The sequence below is a fragment of the Lepidothrix coronata genome, unplaced genomic scaffold (assembly GCF_001604755.1).
Source record: "Lepidothrix coronata isolate B3197 unplaced genomic scaffold, Lepidothrix_coronata-1.0 Scaffold16, whole genome shotgun sequence".
Taxonomy (NCBI): Eukaryota; Metazoa; Chordata; class Aves; order Passeriformes; family Pipridae; genus Lepidothrix; species Lepidothrix coronata.
This window is the reverse complement of record NW_016690196.1, coordinates 8,222,115-8,235,291: the sequence shown is the minus strand read 5'-3', so window position 1 is coordinate 8,235,291 and position 13,177 is coordinate 8,222,115. Positions and strand designations below refer to the sequence as shown.

The 13,177-nt window shown below is 40.1% G+C and overlaps 1 protein-coding gene across 4 annotated transcripts in view; it reads right to left on the bottom strand.

Moving 5' to 3' along the window:
• The window catches only part of DAAM2 (dishevelled associated activator of morphogenesis 2), a 223,758-nt gene that overhangs the window by 144,986 nt on the left and 65,595 nt on the right, over nucleotides 1–13,177 (bottom strand). The gene's annotated exons all lie outside the window — the stretch shown is intronic.

Below are 13,177 nucleotides of genomic sequence, written 5' to 3'. Positions count from 1 at the left end.
ACACTATCGCCAAATGTTCTCTGTATAGCTAATTATAAATGGTGATCAACAAGTCACCTTTTAAGCTCCTCTATATATAATTACAGGATAAGCTTTTGAGTCTTATCCATCAATACCTGGGATTAATCAACGTTAAATTCCGTAACGTTCCATTTATGACCTCTGCAGAAGCCTTTCCCATGGTCACTTCAAAAACAGCTCACTCTTGGATCAAACGAATTAGTCAAGTTTAAAACAGAAGTAGTTATGTCTCAAGGCAACCTGGCAAGATACAAGGATATCACAATGCAGGTATGAAGAGAATGATGGTCTGCTTAAGATCATTCAGCAAGTAAGCATCAGAACCCAGAGTAATGATAGTTAATTCAGATTTAAAATCCTCATCCTTGCTCACAATGCCATCTTCCTGCACAATATAAGACAGAAACTATTCTAAAAACAAAACAAAAAACCACATCCTGGAATCTCTCCAGATTTGAATAAAGCTTTTGAGCTATTTGCATGCAACTGAAAGCAATATAGAAAAAAATCTGCATAATAGCATCCTTTCTGATTATTTCGAGGCATAGAAAACATACCAAGTAAATGAAACTCTCAGGCCTGCACCCACAGCAGGCCCACTCACAGATTCTTATTCTTTTGCAATTTCAGAGGTGCTTGGCAAGACCAGTTCCAGCAGCCTAATAAGGCTTTACTATCAATTTGATTTCTAAGAACTAAGTAGTCAACAAAAAAAAAGTGTGTCCAACAAATTCCAGTTTGCTAATGTAAACATAATTAAAAAAAAAAAAAACCAACCCCACAACAACTTTAAAACCAAAATATTTGAAAGTCAGTTTCCTTTCTTTACTAGCTGCCAAGAGCAAAGTTCAGGGCTCTGTGCTTCTTGAGTTGATGAAATCATTAACACCTACAGCAGAGTCAGGAATGTTACTCTGCCCTCAGGACTTGGTAAGTAATAAGAAACTGGTGTCAGTTTCACATTTAAAAGCCAGTTCCAAGTAATAAATTTCAAATTTCAGATCCGGATGGAAGCCCAGCCTGAGCAGCATAGCAGAGGCTCAATTTAAAGCACTTCTCTCAAAAGGTATCAACACTGGCAAGCGTGCCAGCAAGATGCTTGTGAAAACAGCCAGAAGATGCCTACCACAAAATTATGCCTTGCTGCAAAATGCATCCAGCAGAGTGTGTGAAGAGTTACTGCAAAAAACAGTCAACAATACTCACAGCACAGAAAACTTGGTTAATTTTCTCTTTAGCCAGCCCTTTTGTTGCTACAGACGCTAGAGCAAGACTTAGGGAGACCTTGTATGGCAACATCAGGCAGCAGGCAGCCAGCCTGGAAGCTGGAGAGCCAGCGTGAATTAAAGGGTCTGTATGCATTTAGCAACTTCAATAAAGAACTCCCTTTATATTCATTACAACACAGTTCTGTCTTTGCTGCTACTGGGGGTGCTACAGAGGAGGCACTAACAGCTGGTCCTCACAAGAGTCAAGGTCTTCTAATAGGATAAAAGTGGGGTGCAACCCTCTTTCCAACAATGTGTGTCTCAAGTGCCCCACAGCACACGGTGATAGCTTTGCCGTGGCTCATCTCCCTCTTCCCCAAACACAGCACAGGCACCAACCTATGCAAGTTGTATGTGCCCATTTCCATTTCATGGGAGAGGGAACTATGACTGGAAGTTCAACACCCATTCATTTATTTAGGGCTGCCTAAGAGAAGCACAGGCAGCTTTCCAGTCCATTAAAACACTTAAACCAACATTTCCCTGACTGTGCTACTTCCCATCCATGCCCTCCAGGCTTTAGGGCTGGTGCAAAAGATTCCACATAGTCACCTCTCTTCTGTTTTCATGTTCCTCAGGTGAATTCACCTTTGCATTATAAGGTACAGAGGAAAATAATTCCCACAATGATAACCTGCCACTTACTCTACCTATATTTCAAGTTCAAGGCAAGCTCTCTATCTTTCATCCCATTAGTACAGGATGCACAGAGCATCCTAACATGCCAATTTTCCTGCAAGTTTCTGCATATTTTGATGCACTTCTTTTGACACTAATGCTATGTTTTGTTCCTTCCCACAAACATATGTCAGATACCCTTTCTGAAAACACCCCCTCTGACGTGTGATCCAGTGCACTGCTAGTACTGTATGCCAGTCTTCCTGTAAAATCCACTTCCCTGTGTCCTACCAATAGCCCAAGAGTCCAGGATTCTCAAGTCATTTCCGGTCCCCTGGATTAGCATCCAACGATGTCCTGTTTACATTTCAGGGCTGTGGTGGAAATAAACACCATAATGTCAGGACATTCCATCAGCAGGATTCCAGCGCAACCATGCTGGGCTGTGAGCAGAATGCTGAACCAAGTATGGTCTGACTTTTTACTTTATCTTATTTCCTCTTACTTACAGTTCCATTACCTACCAGAAGACGCCTTCCAGTGAGTCAGTCCATGCAAGCACATACTGGAAGGGTCTTTACAATCGCAAAGTTACTAAACAAGGGAATTAACAAGTAAGCAAATAAACACAACAAGCAGGAAAGGGGTACTGGATCACAAAAAAAAGGATTTTATTTCTTTATCAAACAGAATTTCAAAGTAACAAAATCATCCCTCTATCTGCCAGATGATGAAACTAAGACACAGATAAGGAAAAGCCATCTCCTGGTTAAATGGTTGTAAGGACTAAATTCTGCTGTCAACTATGGTAGGAGTAAAACTAAAAATGAGTCAAAATTAGTAAATTAATTTCAATTATTCTTAATTATATTTCACCTACTTAAGTAGCAATACTTGAATAATCAGAAGCACAAATGCATCTGCTGTTAAATCTCAGCCAAGAAATATTTATTTTTATTTAAGTAGGTTATAAAATTTCCAGACTAGAAAACAGCCTGTTAGCAAAAAGGCTATTCTGCAGTATGATTAAAAACTCTCTGTTTCTCACCCCAGTAATGTACAAACAAATGCTGTCTTCTCCATTCCAATCAGAATATTAAATGTAAATATTATGAAGAAGGATCTCTCAAAACACACAAGTTGGATGGCTACCAAGGACAGGCTGAAGGATCTGAAAGCAACACTTTCTATGATGCACTGGATCTCTCAGAATCAGAGACAACAAAGAAATGAAAGATATACCAAGTTTGTATACTCTATCTGACCCAGTGCAAAAAACCTCTGCCCGACAATATTTTGTTGAGTTGCCTGTTCAATCTAAATTTCAAGTGTTGCCATTTCATGCACAGAAGAGTTACTGTACAGGTACTGATCCTTGAGGGAATATAACTGGAAACCAGACAACTGTGCTGCTGGAATGAATGCTTGCTCTTTGGGATTGAATTAGCACGGAAGCAGCTCCCTAACACTTGTGTAAGATTCTCATCTTCAAGTTGCAAACCAGGCTAGAGCTGTCTTTAAGACAGTTTTGTATAATGCTTTAGTCCCACAGATGTTTCATTTACTAAGATTGATGGCCCTGAAGACTATTTGCAAACTCTAGCGAGTGTGATGAGAGCTGCAATCTATCTAAATAAAGCAAGGGAGATAAGACCCATGTTCCAGGCTTGAAATCGTCTCCTTCCACACTTCTAGGTAGCAGTTATTAGCCACTATTCATCAAGTGAACTAGACAGGACAGATGCCTTAATATGACAACCACTTTGAGAACCTGCCTCAGGTACCACAGTGCCATGCAGAACATTTTCCATTCTGTGAAATTTGATCGAGAAGAATTGTATGGAAGCCTAAGCCTCACCACATTTAGACCATGATGCAAAACTCACCTCTTTGTCCAAAGCATAGCGTGAATTGTAGACTCAGAACCTCCTGGCACTTTTCCATGAGCTGTATTTTTCTTTCTCCCCGTCTCTGAAGTTTACAAGCACATTGTTGGAGGCAGGTAGGGAGTTCTAGTACTTTTGCTCCCCCTATTTGGGAAGCTGTTGATTTAAACCATGTGCACACAGTGAAGTCTCAACAAGGACATTATGAATGCATGTAATGATGTGATGGCTGCTGGTGATTAGTGGAAAAAAAGAGAGGGAGGAGGAGTTTACTGGGTCTTGGGCCAGCTCCTAATGGACAAGCTTCCACATCACAAAACCAAGGGCTGCAGCTGCCACAAATCACATCCATCAGCCATCTCTCCAGAACAGCCAAGCAGCAAATGGACAGGCATTGACCATGCTGCTCACTCCTAATGTGCTTCCACACGACTCTGGAGTGCACTGCCAAGACAGGCTGTGAGCAAATTTGATATATATTGCCCACGCTTTGCCTGCCACTTTAGCATCTTTAACAAATACTACACTAACTTTAAAAATAATCAGTGGGCCCAAGTTAAAAATAAATTGCAAGTTGGCTTTCATGAGAAAGCAACTGAGCCAATACCATTTATAGTAATTTGACGTGTCACTGAATAGCATCATTTTTATAAATACACTGAAAGCCGGACATGAAATAACTGGTTAACAGCTCCCTAATCACAAGGGCTTCCTCTGCTACACATTTTTCCTATTTATCCAATGGCTTCTGTTTTATATCTAGTTTGCTAATGGAAAAAGGGGAAGGGGGAGGGGGAAAATTGGCCTAAACTGATCCAGCAGATGCACGGAGCTGGGGCCTCAAACACTGGCTTCTTTTCTGCAGCCACTAAAGGGCGGTGGGGGAGAAACATTTCAGCAAAATTCTTTCTCTGCAGTAACTACCGCAGAAACACATTTCCCTCTGTTTGGAGCCACTCAAAATAACTGCAGCTCAAATGCCAGAAGAATATTTTGTGCTCCCTGCATTGAGAAGAAAAAGAGATGGGAAAATACTGAAGAAAGTTTGTAGTACGGTGGTCTCAAAACAGCCATAGAAGGCTTCCAAAAAAGTACACTCTCACAAAGAAAGCAAAACAAATCTAGCCCCAAAATATTTGTTATTTAATGATCCCAATGTGTTTTACAACCATATATAGGAAATACATTATTTTATTAGACCACTCATTTTCTAGGTCATGCAAACCATTCAGAAATTTAGAACAACTCTCTACACCAAATTTCTCACAACTGCCAGGAACACCTTTGCAAGCATGACTGTGTGCAGCAAAAGCATCTGTCATAATTTATGCATGTACTAAAATAATTAAATAAAAATTCCTCAGTTATATCGACTTCTGTCTGCACTGCTTAGGAAATAGGATGAACATTGAAGTCTGTGCACTTCCATAGTGAACATCCTGCCTTGTGTTACTAAATGGATGGGAGACCATTTCATAAGACCATGAAACCAGAAAAAGGTGAGGGATTCACCATCTACTCAAAACTGCATCCACCTTTGCTCTGTCCACTTTAATTTTAAGATACTTGTTAAATACTTTATGTTTTTAATCTACAAAGGTGGATAAGGGGGGCACTATACATGCAAGTAGAATGTGATTGCAAAAGTTGTCAAAATTCAAGTCAGTAGCAGAGGCAAGAAGCAAACACCAGCCTTGTTTTTGTGTCCACAAGGCCCTTAGCTCCAGTGAATAAAGTTTCACTGGATCCCCTGTGTCTCTACTGCAGTATTAGCGCTAGAAAATAGGTATGTAAATCTCCTAACCAAACTGTAAGCCTCTTCACATTGAAACTATGCCTATTTCCTGAGTCCTTGCAGTCCCATCATCAGCATCTAAAGGGAAAGTTTTCTTTCAATACAACTGTGTGTTGTGATGACTTCTTTCCTAGTCAATTGTCAACAGTTTGTCTATCCAGAGTGGAAGGGAAGAGAGTAGTGATAAACATGGGAAGGCTAGTGGCATTGAAATAATCTTACCTCTGTACTCACTGCAGTGTGGGCTGGTTCTAGCCTCTAACCTATACCTCTTAAGTGCTTAGGATAGCCTGTGCTTAAAGCATCTCCAGGTCTGGGTCAAAAGCATTTCTCTTTCTGAACAGTATGAGTGAATTTCGGAAAAACTTAGCAATGTATCAGTAGGAATTGGGCTCTGAAGATCACTTCAGACAAACAACAAACGAAGTTTATTCACATGGTAGCTTTGATCCACATTATGAAGCAGGCTGTTTATGGGTAAGTTTTATAATTCCCCCATAAGGCATCCCAACATAATAGAAGACAATCAGATTTAGGAATGACTGACTGCAATGCAGGACCTGTGCCACCAGTAGAGTAGACAAAGGAGAAGGAAAAGCAAGAAGCAACTTTCAGTGGAACCATGGACTCATGCGAGCCAGGGACACCATGAGATCTGTTCCTTCTCTTCTTCCCCATGGCTCTCGATTTCCTTTGCAGTCAGAGCACAGTATTCACAGGAACAACTCACTAGGTTTAGTTCTATAAAAAATAAAGCGGTATTTCAAAGAGTAGTTCCTCTCCTCTTGCTAAAGGCTGAGGGGAAAAATGTTACCCAAAATGGTTGGTATTGCTGGTCCAAATGAAGATGCTTTGCCTTGTGCTAGATAAAGTCAGAAGATGACGGCCCAGCAGCTATTGCCTTGATGTGCTGAGGGGGATTACAAACCAAGGCCTGCACTTTGTATGAAAAAGCAGCAAGCAGACTGCCAAGACCCCTCTCTAAATACATCTCAAAGTGGGTTATTGTGAGGAGTGTGAGCATTATGATCTCAGCTGCCAACAAGTACTTCTGCGGGAAGCAATTTGCAAGCAGGAACTCATTCTCCCAACAATCCAGGCTTTGACCCATATTCGTGCTGTGCAGTTAATCTAAGTGGAATTAGTGCTGATGAAAGAGGCCATATGGACAGCCCTTGACACAGAAATCTTATTTACCCACAGAAATTTCCGTGGCCAGCAGCATTGTAAGATACATCTTACATGCATGTGCCAAAGACACGTGCACTTCTCTCCAGCTGCCTAAACAAGTAACCCTGGACTATCCAACCCCAACTTTCTGTAAAATGGAAAGGAAAAGCTTTGTGATTCCTAGATTCATGAAAAGCAAATAGAAGAGTGACTTTAAAGCATTTTTATATACCACGCAGAACACCTACTTGTGTTTTCTGACTAGTGCCATGTTTGTCTGGGTCTGAACAGAGGATATCCCAGAACAAACCTATTGTTATTCTGGTCCAATTACAAAGCAAACACAATGGGTAATAACCAAAATGTGTTTTGCCATACTACTACATATTTGCCTCCCTCTCTTCTCAGTCTACAGCTCCTTTAGTGCTAACCCAGAATTGCTTAGACCAAAATTTCTATTTAAGAACTCCTTAGCTCTTAGGAGAATGTGAGGCATGAGAGGAGCATAAAGCCAGCAAAGCAGGAGTTATGCTCGGACTTAGATCCTACTTTTCATGGAAAGTGAGGCTTGTAACATTATTCCTTTATGTCTTCACAAAGCACATGGATTGTGTCTACACAAACTTTGGAGGACTCCATGCATATTCCTCACATGCAAGATAGCAGCATATCACACAGCTGTCAGAGAAGCATCCTTGTTAACATTCTTCAGTTTGTTTTATGAACTGAGATTTTGCAAAGGAGAAAAGCGAATAGAAAAATCTGTCCAAAACGAGCACTAAATGATGGTACAAGAGTAGAGACGAGGCAAAGGTAGGTGCACCAGAGGTCCATGCACTGACTGAGTAAACAAGAACTTTTTTTTCCTCTGAGTTAGATTATATGTGCTGGAACAGCTATGGTAGTTCAGGACTCTTTCATTTCTTAAAATGCAATGGCAGATGGTGTTAACAAAGCTGCAGTTGGATTCACTGTTGTTCAGCAAGTGTTAGCAGAAACATCATCTGGTGCCCTTCCTCGTATTTCTTTAAGTTTTCAATAATAAATATTTCTTATTTAATTACTTTCTAGCCACCCTACACACACTCCTCTGGTGGATTCTTCTGCAGGAGTGCAAGTTGAAGTATTACAGTTCATTGCCTTTCATATGCTTTCATGTTAACCACTGAAATTCTGGATTGACTACTATTGACAGGTACAGAAACAATTCAAAAGCTCATTGTTGCAGACATCCTAAAACTACCAGGCAAGCATAGAGCACATACACAATGTCACCAGCAGAACAGGTACAGATCAAAGACAAGCAGAAAGCCTCACTGCTTTCCTGTATCCTGTCATCCCTGACCACCATCTTTGCCTGATGAGAGGACATTTTTCAAAAGAACATGCAGAGAGAGCAGGGGCAACATTATATCTTGAGTCTATCCCTGTAGGAAGATATGCTTATGCTTGCATGCCCTGTTGCAAATTTCGGAGCCAGTGTACTCACGATTCATTTGTCCCTGGCTTCTACAGGCAGGGACAGCGATATATGTTTGAGGAGATACATTAGGGATCGACTGTATGCCATCAGGCCTGCAGCCCTGTGGAATGAGGCTGGCACAATATTCACTTCCACCTTTCTACTGAACTTGGGGGTAAATTGCAATTCAGTACTGAGTTAAAAACATTTTTCCCAAGAAACTGGAAACCAGCAAATGTTTATATTGGAGCTAAATCCTCCATTCCACCAAAGCAGTGTGTTGGAACAGTTATGCACCAGGACAGTCTTCTTAGATAAGAAGTGTTTGGGGAACTCCCAATAATGCCTGCTCCAGCCTGACATCCCACTTGGACAAGGATCGTAAAACACTAGACCTTTTCCCCTCCAAGTGGTAAAACAGTGTTAACATCTCTTGCATAGAACACAACTCCAGTCCTGCTTTTGCTTCTTAAGCTAGTACTGTTCCCACAAATTCTGTATCAGATCCTCAGCTTGTTTATTCTGAAAGTTCCTTGGAGCAGTGGCAACTTCTCCATCAGCTCCTCACTGGGGCTTAGCTATGAAGAATAATAGTCAAATCTGCATTGGCAACATCTTCTATGGCCAGGCATCAGGCCCAGAGAAAACATCAAAAATTCTCTGACTTTAAAGATATTCTCCTATGCTTGCTCTGCATTCTTAATTACATCGTCGTTCACCTCAGAGGTGAGTTTGCCTTTGAACCCATTGATTATGATCACATTTTCACAGCAACACCTTCCAAATACACTGCTAATACTGGACCACCCAGAATGGTAACAGAATGAAAAAATGGATAATGGGATGAACAAAATTAATACAAAATACTAGACACTTAGTTCACTAAACAAGATTAGCACTGCTACTTATTGGTTACAATATCTATACACAAAGGGGTTTATGCCATGAGGTCATCCATTCCAAGAATATAAACACTTTAAAAAAGATAGTAGGGAAAAGCCAGGTACAGAAAAATGCCTGTACTTCCTCCTTCTGCATTAGATGCCATTGCAAAAGGCCATTCTCCTTCCTCAAGCCTAGACTAAAGGCCTCCTGCAAGTGTTGTTCTCCTTAGGATTCAGGTGATGATTTGTTTCACACACAAATTCAGCTCTAAACTGCATGTTTTATGGATAAATGCACAGCCCACATTACCCAGCACCTGATGGAAAGATACTCCTGTAAGATGAAGGTCAGAATGGACCATTATGATCATCAAAGACAACTTCTTACAGAACACAAACTGCATATCACCTAACAACTTCTTTTTCACTCTCTCTCATAGAGGTGGAAACAGACTTGTCACTGCATGATGTAATTTATTTTCTTTCTAACTCCCATTTACAAAAGGTCAGGAGATGTCTCTTAATACCCAAAGACACTTCGTCAATTCATGTTTGATGACCATTCAAATTCTGGATCAAGCTTACTCCTTGACCCTCCTTACCCAAGGATCACTAAATGCTTTACTAATATCAGTGAATTTAGTCTCAGGTCATGGCTTAAAGGAGTTCTCTTTTCCCTATTTCACAGATAAAGAAAGAGAATTAGAAATTGTAAAACTACTCCTATACAAAGCAGTGTTTGAAGAGCTACAGAGACAAAAAATGACAAAAAAAACCAACACACAAACCCATCAGACTACAATGAAATTCACTGTACTTCAATGCCTCTAAAGGTCTTCCGCCTTTGTGTAAGTGTAATCTAACCTTAATTCTGCAGGATACAGGTTTCACCACAAGAATTCTTTCTGCAGCTTAGCAAACATCCACTGGTAGATCCAGTTCACTGGTAGATTACCAAATTGCAGTTGATCAGATAGCGTTGAAGAGAAAACATTTAGGAATCTTGCTCAAATATAATGTTCCTCTTAGTCTAGTAAGTATTTGTGACTGAGGTAACCAGAAAACATCTACACTACCACAAAGCTAAAAAACAGCTACAAGTTTGATGCCTCTGGCCAAATTCTTTGCTCAGTTATAAGAAGGACAAACACGTCTGGCTTCAACAGGATTTACTTAGTATTTCAAAGGTGCCCTTGGTCTCCAGTGGGATGCAAGGTGTAAAACAGCCAAGAACTTTACCAAAATTTGCCTACAGTCATCAAGACTCAACTACCAGGTACAATTACCGGTAATTTTTATTGATGCCGTTATTTTGTTCCCATCAACACCACTTTCCTTTTGACTTGTTCAGGTGATTCTTTTCATTTTCCAGGCTGATCATAAACCCTATTCAATGTTCTGAGAAAGATACAGTCCCTTCCTCTAATTTGCTTTTGAACAAAACTAAGCACTGTGGTACTGCTCTCCCAAATCCCATACGTTTCACTTAGTAATGAGTTCTTCTCTCAGAAACATCAAGTAGGCTCCTCCATTGTGCATGATACAAACTGTTTGTGAAATCCACTGTAGACAATTATTTCCAAGGCCAGAGAATTCCTTTATGTGCTGTGGCATACCATGGAAAAGAAGAATACCTAGAGATATAAGACAGACCCTGCGACTAGCAAAAATGTCTATGAAAAACAGTATTTGTAACCTTCAGGATGTTAGAGCACCCTGGACAGGAGTCAGGAAGAACATGCCCTCTCCAATCTGGGGGGAGGGAAAGAAAAAGAAAAAAGAAAAAAAAATAGTAGAGAAGGAAAATGTTTTCCTTAGACTGGATGTTGAATGGCTCCAGCACATGGAGAAGAAACACTACCTATACCAATAAGTATGAAATATGGCAATCTTAAACGGTGTGATTTGTACAGCATGATGAGGATGTAACACCATGAAGTTTAGTTCATCCTTTCCTCAACATAATGCTTTTCTATTTTCCTTGCCAAAGCCATTGTTCTTCATGATGTAAGTTGACCAGAAGCTGAGAGCAGGGACAGTTACCCTTGTAACTGGCAAGTAACTTGTGCAAGGAATGCAGGGGAGTATGCACTGGCTTAAATTAAAGACAATATTCCAACTGAAATGATTACTTGGTCCCTCTTGGCATGGTTGTTAAACAGCTACATTTTGCTACTGTAACAGGACTTTCTAACCTTGCTGTTTCTATATCAATTTAATACTGATTTCTGTTGAAGTTGCTGCCAATGCAAGGTCCTGAAATACTGGGCCCCACCACAGTCAGAAGGAAAAAAAGGTAAAATGGAACCAGGGAGGGGTTAAAGAAAACACAGAGAAGAACATTGTACTTGGTTGTACAAGTAACTCGTGAATACATCTCAAGAAATGTCCTGGATTATCAACTGTAATAAAATCTCTCAATGAGGAAAACAGGGATGTCCTGGAGAACTATGAGTTCTATTTTTCTGTGTTCACTTCATGCATGGTTTGAAAATATTCCCTTTATACAACTGGAAAAAGAAAAAAGGGAAAGAAAGAGAGAGAGAACAAGAGAACAAGAGAAAGAGAGAAAAGAAAACGAAGCCACAGAAAGCTCACTTTTCCCAGTAGCTAGACATAGATTTAAGCATTGCCCTTGTAAGGGGAAAGACAGCAAAATACCATTTGGAACATGGATGGGAGAGCAAGGATACTGAAATAAAAGGTTTTTATTTACTTCTTATTCACAGTCAAATTTAGGTGGGAGACTGACAGCCCAGTTGTTAGTTTGGGGGCAGCAGTTCCTCTAAAGGGTATATATTTGAAGAAAGGAGGATGAAATGGAGCTGAAATAATGATCAGAGAACAAAATGGCCTACAAATTACACAAGTGTATGCTTAAGGTGGGCAACCGGTTGTCAGTCAAGACAACTTTAGAAGCAGCAGCAAAGAACTCAGATTTTTTCCTCTCAAAGTTGGCATAGCTTAATCCTCTATCGTCTGCTATGGAGTAATCTTTTTGCCTATCTTTAAGCAATAGTTGGTAATATCTGTAAGATACAATCCAGAAACAGCCTTCTACACCATTACAGTACTAATTACTTCCTCTGAACTGAGGAAGACTCTCCAAGTTTCCACATAAATTCCCCATTTCCTATTGAAACATAATGGCTTAGTATGTGAACATTTCTCTCCCTCCTGCACCTGGATTTGTTTGAGTAGGAAGAAGTAATAGCCAAGTTACTCCTTTATCTAAAGCAATAGAAGCCTCTAATATTCACGTTGATGTCCTAGGAACTCCACATGCCAGAAACATAGGATGAGTGACTGCATGCACTTGGATAAAAGACTGCTTGGGGTTTTTTATTATATTTGCTTTAGTCCTGTCTTGATATGGTTGAAAACTACTTCAGCTTCCTACCTGTTGGGGTTAGGCTGGTATGTTTACTATTAACTAATTTTTAATTTTTTTTTGCAACAGCCAAGACTTAAAAACTAGTCTATTTTTTTTTTTTTAATCTAGTAGTCTGTTGTAAATTCTCATTAAGGGGCTAAACTCTGCTTTATCTCAGGCACGCTTTTAGGATGCCTCAACTACGTGCAGGGACAAAACACAGCAAGTTTTAAGAAAGGAAAAAGAGTAAGCAACAAACTTTATCTTCCCATCTTCATCATAAAAATGCAAAGCTACCCATATGGCCCACTGCAAAAGAATGCATTTCCTGGAGGCACTGTGCTGTCTCACTAATGCACACATACAAGATGTACTGTACAGATATAGGCTGGAGGTCACAAAATCCCACTGCTGACCAGCAAAAAAAAAAAAACAAAAAACAACAACAACAAAAAGAAACCCTCATATTTCACAGTCAGGAAGTTCTCACAGAGCTGCATTTCACAACACAGTAGCTGAGTAAGGATTTTTAAAAACAGCAAAAACATCAAAGTATGTTTAAGGTCCCAGATACATGATTTCTGCTCAAAATAAAAACTGTCTGTTCCCACTGTTTAGAGGAAGAGAGAGTTGGATGTGGTTATGGGTTTATACAATGACATGCATGCACAGCATCCTGCTAGGAAGCTTGCAGATCCAT